We start from the raw sequence: 11243 nt of genomic DNA, 5'->3' as shown, positions 1-11243 counted from the left end.
ATCTTGCTGCTGCGCAGATTGAAGTAGGAATCATAAGCATTTAGAAACTTTGTCAAATTTGGCTGATATTTCATTAATACCTTGTCTTGCTATTATATCATCAGACAAAGCACCAATTGAACATAATAATGTATTCATGTGCTCTGCTTCAGATCTGCTGTCCAATAAGATGCAATTCTATATCTGAGAAACCTATTTTCTCCATAATACCCAGTTTTGAGTCTGATTAGGTCCCTTGTGAATTTTGAAACTCTCTAGCATTCCCAATTTCTGATCCATGTTGTTTTATTTTATAGACTTTTTTTAGAATGTTCCCCTTTAAGAAATTCTTTTTTTCAGGCTAGCTTGCTTTAATGGAGTGTAGCAGATGTTTTCAAGTGGCCCCTGCTGTTTTTATTGGGTTATTTTAGGGTTTTTTCTCTTAAGCACTTCACTTTATTTATTTACTCAGCTTGCCTAATGGAGTTGTCACAGCTGTTTGATAGACAGTCCAAGGGTTTCCCCTTTTTTTGAGAGCTGCAGATTATTTGTATTTTCAGGATTGGCTACGTTAATCGAGTCTCCCTGCTGTATTTGGGGATTTCCTGCTCTTTTCCCTCACATTCAATCTGAGTGAGGGATTGGGTTTTCCCTTTTTTTTCTCACGATGGCTTCAGAAAATAATTTTAAGCTCTTCGAAGGCCTTTTTTTTTAAACACAATTCCTGAAATGTCGCTGCTATGGCTCAATTGATTTGCAGGCAGCCAGGTTTCCATTCAATGGAGCTTCTCTCTGCCTCTTAAAGTCTTTATTTTGTTTTCCTTTTCAGCTAGTTGTTTTAAATTTTCTCTTCTTGCTGAAAGATGGTAGTTGCTTCAAGCTTTTTTGTTGTTCACGATCTTCTCTTCTTTGGCCTCCTTATCTCGAGAGACAATGGGTAAGCGCCTGGAGGTGGTCAGTGGTGTGTGGAGCAGCGCCTGGAGTGGCTATAAAGGCCAATTCTAGAGTGACAGGCTCTTCCACAGGTGCTGCAGAAAAATTTGTTTATCGGGGCTGTTACAAAGTTGGCTCTCCCCTTGCACTTCTGTCTTTTTTCCTGCCAACTGCTAAGTCTCTTTGACCCGCCACACTTTCGCCCCACCTTTATGGCTGTCCGCCAGCTCTGGCGAACGCTGGCAACTGACTCCCACGACTTGTGATCAATGTCACAGGACTTCATGTCGCGTTTGCAGACGTCTTTAAAGCGGAGACATGGACGGTCGGTGGGTCTGATACCAGTGGCGAGCTCGCTGTACAATGTGTCTTTGGGGATCCTGCCATCTTCCATGCAGCTCACATGGACAAGCCATCTCAAGCGCCGCTGACTCAGTAGTGTGTATAAGCTGGGGGTATTGGCCGCCTGGAGGACTTCTGTGTTGGAGATACGGTCCTGCCACCTGATGCCAAGTATTCTCCGGAGGCAGCAAAGATGGAATGAATTGAGACGTCGCTCTTGGCTGAGATACATTGTCCAGGCCTCGCTGCCATAGAGCAAGGTACAGAGGACACAGGCTTGATACACTCGGACTTTTGTGTTCCGTGTCAGTGCGCCATTTTCCCACACTCTCTTGGCCAGTCTGGACATAGCAGTGAAAGCCTTTCCCATGTGCTTGTTGATTTCTGCATCTAGAGACAGGTTACTGGTGATAGTTGAGCCTAGGTAGGTGAACTCTTGAACTACTTCCAGATCGTGGTCGCCAATATTGATGGATGGAGCATTTCTGACGTCCTGTCCCATGATGTTCATTTTCTTGAGGCTGATGGTTAGGCCAAATTTGTTGCAGGCAGCCGCAAACCTGTCAATGAGACTCTGCAGACACTCTTCAGTGTGAGATGTTAAAGCAGCATCGTCAGCAAAGAGGAGTTCTCTGATGAGGACTTTCCGTACTTTGGACTTCGCTGTTAGACGGGTAAGGTTGAACAACCTGCCCCCTGAACTTGTGTGGAGGAATATTCCTTCTTCTGAAGACTTGAACGCATGTAAGAGCAGCAGGGAGAAGAAAATCCCAAAAAGTGTGGGTGCGAGAACACAGCCCTGTTTCACGCCACTCAGGATAGGAAAGGGGTCTGATGAGGTGCCGCTATGTTGAATTGTGCCTTTCATATTGTCATGGAATGAGGTGATGATACTTAGTAGCTTTGGTGGACATCCAATCTTATCTAGTAGTCAGAAGAGACCGCGTCTGCTGACGAGGTCAAAGGCTTTGGTGAGATCAATGTAGAGGGGCATCTGTTGTTCGCGGCATTTCTCCTGTATCTGACGAAGGGAGAACAGCATGTCAATGGTCGATCTCTCTGCAAGAAAGCCACACTGTGCCTCAGGGTAGACGCGCTCGGCCAGCTTCTGGAGCCTGTTTAAAGTGACTCGAGCAAAGACTTTCCCCACTATGCTGAGCAGGGAGATTCTATGGTAATTGTTGCAGTCACCGCGGTCACCTTTGTTTTTATAGAGGGTGATGATATTGGCATCGCGCATGTCCTGAGGTACTGCTCCCTCGCCCCAGCACAGGCAAAGCAGTTCATGTAGTGCTGAGAGTATAGCAGGCTTGGCACTCTTGATTATTTCAGGGGTAATGCTGTCCTTCCCAGGGGCTTTTCCGCTGGCTAGAGAATCAATGGCATCACTGAGTTCCGATTTTGTTGGCTGTACATCCAGCTCATCCATGACTGGTAGAGGCTGGGCTGCATTGAGGGCAGTCTCAGTGACAACATTCTCCCTGGAGTACAGTTCTCGGTCGTGCTCAACCCAGCGGTCCATTTGCTTGCGTTGGTCAGTGATTATGTCCCCGATTTAGATTTGAGGGGGGCGATCTTCTTGATGGTTGGCCCAAAAGCTCTCTTAATGCCATCATACATTCCTCTGATGTTTCCGGTGTCGGAGGCCAGCTGAATATGACTGCATAGGTGTTACCAGTAGTCATTTGCGCAGCGCCTGGCTGTTCTTTGTGCAGTGCTTCTGGCTGCTTTAAGCGCTATGGATGTTAACTTGCTGGGGGCTTTCTTGTAGTTCAACAGTGCAATGCGCTTAGCGGCTATGACAGGTTCCAGCTCTTCAATATGACATTGAAACCAGTCTGCATTCCTCTTCGCACGTTTGCCGTAGGTGGTCAAAGCTGACTCATAGATGGCGTCTCTGATGTGGGCCCACTTGGTCTCAACATCCCCTGTGGGAGTGTTTTGAAGGGCTGTTACAAGTGAATTTAGAAATTTTTGTAACAGCTGTGGATGAGAAATTCTGCTCGTGTTGATGCGCAGGTGGCCCTTCTGCTTGGAATGATGCAGCTTCTTTTGTCTGAGTCTAACCTTGCTGCACACCAGGGAGTGGTCGGTGTCACAGTCCGCACTGTGGAAGCTGCGAGTGATTTGAACACTGTTTAAGGAGGTTCGCCTTGTGACGAGGAGGTCCAGCTGGTGCCAACGACGCAATCTTGGGTGCCTCCATGAAACCTGGTGACAGGGTTTAGTGTGAAAGAACAGGTTGGTGATGCAGAGGTTATGATAGGTACACAACTCAAGCAGTCTCTGTCCATTCTCATTCATCCTTCCAACGCCATAGCGCCCAAGGCAGGAGGGCCATGAGTCATAGTCAGCCCCAACCCTGGCATTGAAGTCCCCCAGCAGGAACAGGTGTTTGTTGTTGGGGATGTTACTAATAATATTATGGAGTTCCTCGTAGAACTGGTCTTTAGCTTCAGATGGGGAGCAGAGTGTTGGAGCATAGATGCTGAGTAGGTGTACTGGACCAGAGGTGGTCAGCAGTCGGATGGACAGTATGCGTTCCGAGCCATTTGAGGGAGGCTCTATCATGCTGAGCAAGGAGTTTCTGATGGCGAAGCCCACTCCATGCTGTCTTGTTCACGATACCACCACTGTTATTATATGTTTGGCTTCTGTATGCTGCCACCTTATTGAACCTACCAGAGAGGTTCTTAGACTGTAGTATTTAACCTTTATTTATTTAATAACAACTATGTCCACTCCACATTAGCCTGTGTGTGTCCTTCAAAAGCCACACTGTAACTGTTCTCTAGTCTCTCCCACAGGATCTCTTACTTCTTCATGGTGGGAGGTAATTTTTACAGTTTCTCAAGATTAACCCTTTCATACCCTTATACACCATCCACTTGCACAGAGTTAAAATCAGACCCCTAATCTCTGAAAGCAGTTCGAATAGCCATGAGGCTGATCGCTGGTGTCAGATATAAAGGTTTTTCGCAGTTCTGAACCTTATTTGTTTTTTGGACAAAATAAAACAGTTGCAGACAGTAGTTCCGGTGCAACAAATTAAGCTGATTTATTAAGTAACAGAATTATACTTAACAACCAGACAATAGTTTACAAGTCACACACGGTCTTCACTCTCCGCAGCTTGGACACCAATCGGTGCTAGTTCTGGCCTCTTCTTGCTTCTTTCTTCTTTTCTTTCTTCAGTAAGGCTGTGTGCCAAAGGCTACTGGGAATAGTCTTTTAACCCTTTCTTGGGAGGTTTACATCCCTAACCAAACAACCCTCCCTAGTTCTTTTGATTGGTCTCAGGTGCATGTGATCACTTTCTTATGGTTTCTTAAAGAGACAGTCACCTAGGAGCACTATCCATTACACAATCCCTTTGCTCTTTAGAGATAAGGGACCACGTGTTTTACAGGAATTAGGGTCGTGTGATTTCCAGAATTTCTGTTTTATCACTGCAAACTGAGGAGACATGATTTCCAGGAATTCTACTCTGAGGGGATCACGTGGTTTCCAGGAAAGAGTCTGCACATTTCATATTTTCTTATAAATGAAATTATTAAGGGCGAATAATGTTTTTAACCATAACAAAAGTAAGAGGATTGTCAAGAAAATGATATGCCAAATAAGGAATATTAATTCCTTATTTCGATGAAGGGTCACTGACCCGAAACGTTAACTCTGCTTCTCTTTCCACAGATGCTGCCAGACCTGCTGAGTGGTTCCAGCATCCGCAGTATTTTGCTTTTATTAAGGAATATTAATTAATTGGTTGGAAACTTACATTAAACTTTTAATGAAAAATATCCTGTAGTTAACTTTTAACAAACTAGCAGTGGAGATGGCCATCACAATTTGCATCTGAAACACCTTTTCACATTTCAAGGCTCCAACCAGAGATAGAGGTCTGAGGAGATTAGACCCAGACAATGGCTTGGTCTAAGTGATTGAATTACCTAAGATTGCTTCATTAGCACAGTATTCAAGGCAATCCTAACACCTTGACTTTGAAAAAGAAAACCCCTCCAAGTGTAAATATTGGCATTCTGGAGCCTGGAGAGCCAATTCCAAACCTTGAATCTAATTAGAAGATGCCAGAGAATACAGGGGCAGTCATGTGACTGCCTGTCCATCTCTGTGAAAGCTGGGAGTTTCCTTGAACAAAGGATCAAGCCGGTAACTTAGACTGTGCAGCAACAGGAAGGCTGTGTCCCTTCCTTTCTCTTTCTCTCTCCAGGTAACGCGACAAGTCTGAAAACCGTCTGCGACAGTGTACCCTCCAAGCCTACAGACAGCGACCAGGGGAAGAGAGCCACTTACACATCTGCCTCCAAGAAAATCCTGAGCCAAGTAGGCCAGCCACAAGGTGCACTTTGACCATCCAAAGTCTTGAAGAATACAAATTCATCCGGAAGACCACCGAATCATCCAACCTCACAGATCATGTATTTAATTTCCATTTATTCCGAACTCTAATCCAACCACAAAATCTACTTTTCACTCTATTTATGTGTGTGTGATTCTCATGTGAATGTGTGCATGAATGTATTGCATTTTTTTTAGATTGGGTTTAGATTGCCAAGTGTAATAAATTCACCTCTTTCTAGTTAAACTTAAGAAAACCTGTCTGACTGGCTCTTTCTTGATCAGATTAAAGGTAAAAGGTAAAACACTCATTGAGATGGTAAGCACAGCCACTGTTTATAAAATGAATAAACCCTGTTGCAGTTGAATAAGAGGAAGGGCAAGAGGGGAGACTGTGACCCCCTCTTCACCTGGCGATATCAGGGTACATCACATAATCTCAAAACTGATACAAAACTAAAAGATAGTTCAGATAACATCTAGGATGTATAACAATGTATATAAATATATAATTAGAGTGTATAAAATACTAATGTATAAAAATATGATGCATAAAAAATGGCACCAAGATTCCAAAATACACTTGATTGATACATGTGCATGAATAAATAAATCGGAACATAGTTCATATTCGTATGTTATGAGGTAATACTGAGAGACCATGATTTTCAAACTTGAAATGAGACAACTAATCTTACAAAGGTAAAAAGATGAAAAATGTATGGAAAAGGTAAGTTCAGAAATGTACTTCCACACTAAACTATTGGGAGGAAAAAGGCACAGATTCAAACAGACAAAAGGTAAATTTAAGACTTAAGACTTTACAACCTTCTGGACTCAACATTGAGTACCCAGTTGCAGCTCCTCACAGACCGCATGGATGGGTTGGAGCGGCAACTGGATGCACTTAGGAGCATGCAGGTGGCAGAAAGCGTCATAGACAGGAGTTTTAGAGAAGTGGTTACACCCAAGGTGCAGGTAGATAGATGGGTGACCGCTAGAAGGGGCAGGCAGTCAGTGCAAGAATCCCCTGTGGCTATCCCCCTCTCTAACAAGTATACCATTTTGGATACTGTTGGAGGGGATGGCTTATCAGGGGAAAACAGCAGCAGCCAGAGGAGTGGCACCATGGCTGGCACTGTTGTTCAGCAGGGAGGGACAAAGCGTAGAAGAGCAATAGTTATGGGGGACTCTATAATCAGGGGCACAGAGAGGCGCTTCTGTGGACGTGAAAGAGACTCCAGGATGGTATGTTGCCTCCCTGGTGCCAGGGTGAAGGATGTCTCTGAACGGACAGGGGGCATTCTGAAGGGGGAGGGTGAACAGCCAGAGGTTGTGGTACACATCGGTACCAATGACATAGGCAGGAAGAGTGATGAGGTCCTGCAGGGGGAGTTTAGGGAGTTAAGTAGTAAGTTAAAAAACAGGACCTCCAGAGTTGTAATCTCTGGATTACTCCCTATGCCACGTGCCAGTGAGGCTAGAAATAGGAAGATAGTGCAGCTAAACACGTGGCTGAGCAGCTGGTGTAGAGGGGAGGGTTTCAGATATCTGGACCATTGGGCTCTCTTCAGGGACAGATGGGACCTGTAGAAGAAGGACGGGTTGCATCTAAACTGGAGGGGGACTAATATCCTGGCTGCAAGGTTTGCTAGCGTCACTCGGGAGGGTTTAAACTAGTGTGGCAGGGGGGAGGGAACCAGAGCAGTAGGACAGCTAGTGAAATAATTGAGGAGGACATAGTAAATAAGGCCAGTAGGACTAAGAGGAAGAGCAGGCAGGGAGATGTTGCTGAGCACAGCGGGACTGGTGGTCTGAAGTGCATTTGTTTCAATGCGAGAAGTATAACAGGTAAGGCAGATGAACTTAGAGCTTGGATTAGTACTTGGAAATATGATGTTGTTGCTATTACAGAGACTTGGTTGAGGGAAGGGCAGGATTGGCAGCTAAATGTTCCAGGCTTTAGAAGCTTCAGGCGGGATAGAGGGGGATGTAAAAGGGGTGGGGGAGTTGCATTACTGGTTAAGGAGAATATCACAACTGTACTGCGGGAGGACACCTCAGAGGGGTCATGCAGTGTGGCAATATGGGTGGAGCTCAGGAATAGGAAGGGTGCAGTCACGATGTTGGAGGTTTACTACAGGCCTCCCAACAGCCAGCGGGAGGTAATGGAGCAGATATGTAGACAGATTTTGGAAAGATGTAAAGGTAACAGGGTTGTGGTGGTGGGTGATTTTAACTTCCCCTATATTGACTGGGACTCACTTAGTGCTAGGGGCTTGGATGGGGCAGAATTTGTGAGGAGCATCCAGGAGGGCTTCTTGAAACAATATGTAGATAGTCCAAGTAGTGATGGGGCCATTCTGGACCTGGTATTGGGGAATGAGCCCGGCCAGGTGGTCGAAGTTTCAGTGGGGGAGCAGTGACCATTATTCCATAAGTTTTAAGGTACTTGTGGATAAGGATAAGAGTAGTCCTCGGGTGAAGGTGCTAAATTGGGGCAAGGCTAATTATAACAATATTAGGCAGGAACTGAAGAATTTAGATTGGGGGCGGCTGTTTGAGGGTAAATCAACATCTGACATGTGGGAGTCTTTCAAACGTCAGATGATTAGAATCCAGGACCAGCATGTTCCTGTGAGGAAGAAAGACAAGTTTGGCAAGTTTCGGGAAGCTTGGATAACGCGGGATATTGTGAGCCTCGTCAAAAAGAAAAAGGAAGCATTTGTAAGGGCTGGAAGGCTAGGAACAGATGAAGCACTTGAGGAATATAAAGACAGTAGGAAGGAACTTAAGCAAGGAGTTAGGATGGCTAAAAGGGGTCATGAAAAGTCATTGGCAAACAGGATTAAGGAAAATCCCAAGGCTTTTTATACGTATATAAAGAGCAAGAGGGTGACCAGGGAAAGGGCTGGCCCACTCAAGGACAGAGATGGGAATCTATGTGTGGAGCCAGAGGAAATGGGCGAGGTGCTAAATGAGTACTTTGCATCAGTATTCACCAAAGAGAAGGACTTGGTGGATGATGAGCCTAGGGAAGGGAGTGCAGATAGTCTCAGTCATCTCATTATCAAAAAGGAGGAGGTGTTGGGTGTCTTGAAAAGCATTAAGGTAGATAAGTCCCCAGGGCCTGATGGGATCTACCCTAGAATACTGAGGGAGGCAAGGGAGGAAATTGCTGGGGCCTTGACAGAAATCTTTGGATCCTCATTGGCTACAGGTGAGGTCCCAGAGGACTGGAGAATAGCCAATGTTGTTCCTTTGTTTAAGAAGGGTGGCAAGGATAATCCAGGAAATTATAGGACGGTGAGCCTTATGTCAGTGGTAGGGAAACTATTAGAGAGGATTCTTCAGGACAGGATTTACTCTCATTTGGAAACAAACGAACTTATTAGCGAGAGACAGCATGGTTTTGTGAAGGGGAGGTCGTGTCTTACTAATTTGATTGAGTTTTTTGAGGAAGTGACGAAGATGATTGATGAAGGAAGGGCAGTGGATGTTATCTATATGGACTTTAGTAAAGCCTTTGACAAGGTCCCGCATGGCAGACTGGTACAAAAGGTGAAGTCACACGGGATTAGAGGTGAGCTGGCAAGACGGATACAGAACTGACTCGGTCATAGAAGACACAGGGTATCAGTGGTTGGGTGTTTTTCTGAATGGAAGGATGTGACTAGTGGTGTTCCGCAGGGATCAGTGCTGGGATCTTTGCTCTTTGTAGTATATATAAATGATTTGGAGGAAAATGTAGCTGGTCTGATTAGTAAGTTTGCGGACGACACAAAGGTTGGTGGAGTTGCGGATAATGATGAGGATTGTCGGAGGATACAGCAGGGTATAGATCGGTTGGAGACTTGGGCGGAGAAATGGCAGATGGAGTTTAATCCGGACAAATGTGAAGTAATGCATTTTGGAAGGTCTAATGCAGGTGGGAGGTATACATTAATGGCAGAACCCTTAGGAGTATTGACAGGCAGAGGGATCTGGGCGTACAGGTCCACAGGTCACTGAAAGTGGCAACGCAGGTAGATACGGTGGTCAAGAAGGCATACGGCATGCTTGTCTTCATCGGTCAGGACATAGAGTATAAAAATTGGCAAGTCATGCTGCAGCTGTACAGAACCTTAGTTAGGCCACACTTAGAATATTGTGTGCAATTTTGGTTGCCACACTACCAGAAGGATGCGGAGGCTTTGGGGAGGGTACAGAGGAGGTTTACCAGGATGTTGCCTGGTCTGGAGGGCATTAACTATGAGGAGAGGTTGGAAAAACTCGGATTGTTTTCACTGGAACGACGGAGGTGGAGGGGCGACATGATAGAGGTTTACAAAGTTATGAGCGGCATGGACAGAGTGGATCGTCAGAAGCTTTTTCCCAGGGTGGAAGAGTCAGTTACTAGGGGACATAGGTTTAAGGTACGAGGGGCAAAGTTTAGCGGGGATGTGCGAGGCAAGTTTTTTACACAGAGGGTGGTGAGTGCCTGGAACTTGCTGCCAGGGGAGGTGGTGGAAGCAGATACGATAGCGACGTTTAAGAGACATCTTGACAAATACATGAATAGGAAGGGAATAGAGATATATGGGCCCCGGAAGTGCAGAAGGTGTTAGTTTCGGTAGGCATCAAGATCGGCGCAGGCTTGGAGGGCTGAATGGCCTGTTCCTGTGCTGTACTGTTCTTTGTTCTTTGAGTTCAACAATTTCAGATCATAACTACTGCTCCCATTTTTTCAGACAGTAAGTGCTGGTAAGGAATGTGCCGTGTTGCCAATTACACCTACTCTAGATCCATCATAATAAACGCAAAATACCATGGATGCTGAAAATCAGAAAATGTTGGAAATACTCAGGTCTGGCAGCATCTGTGGAGAGAGCAGAGTTAACCTTTCAAGACTGTGACTTTACAGCAGAACTTCTGCTTCTCTATCCATATGCTCCCAGACCTGCTGAGTGTTTCCAGCATTTTCTGGTTTCATTCCTCTAAACCCACCCTGTTTCTTTATTTGTCTCATTACCACTCCCCATTGCTTTGCACCATCACCCCTTTCGTCGTTCAACCTCTCCTATTTCCATCCTATCACAGACCTTCCCTTCTGTTCTTTCCCCATCCCCACTTTCCCTGCCTCTCTACTTGCTTAAAACCTATTACATTGCGCGAACTTTTTCCAGTTCTGACGAAAGGTCCTCGATCTGAAACATAAACTGTTTCTCTGACCTGCTGGGCGATTTCCAGCCATTTTTTGTTCTTATTTCAGATTTGCAGCATCTGCAGTATTTTGCTTTTGCACATTTAAAACTGATGGCAAGCAGCTCTTAAAAAGTGTGTTGGATAGATGGAATAGTTTCTGGGGTGTAGAAGAGGTAAACAACCTGGAATCATTAGGAAACAAGGTGCTGGGGTGTCTGCTCATTCTGGATGGATGATCAGCGATCAGACACAGCGATGTTGTACTCAGGTTCCAATGCTTGGAACACTGATTCCCGGAACAAAGGTCGCCACGGTTACGGTAACCATGGTTTCCCTTTGTCCCTGGAACAACCACATCATCACGTGCCTGCTGCCGCGCCCTGAGCTGCGCTCTGATGTCATTCCTATGCGCCGGATGTAACGTCAGCACGCCGCGCCATGGACAG

The sequence above is a fragment of the Heterodontus francisci genome, chromosome 17 (genome assembly GCF_036365525.1).
Source record: "Heterodontus francisci isolate sHetFra1 chromosome 17, sHetFra1.hap1, whole genome shotgun sequence".
NCBI lineage: Eukaryota > Metazoa > Chordata > Chondrichthyes > Heterodontiformes > Heterodontidae > Heterodontus > Heterodontus francisci.
This window is presented reverse-complemented; position numbering follows the sequence as displayed.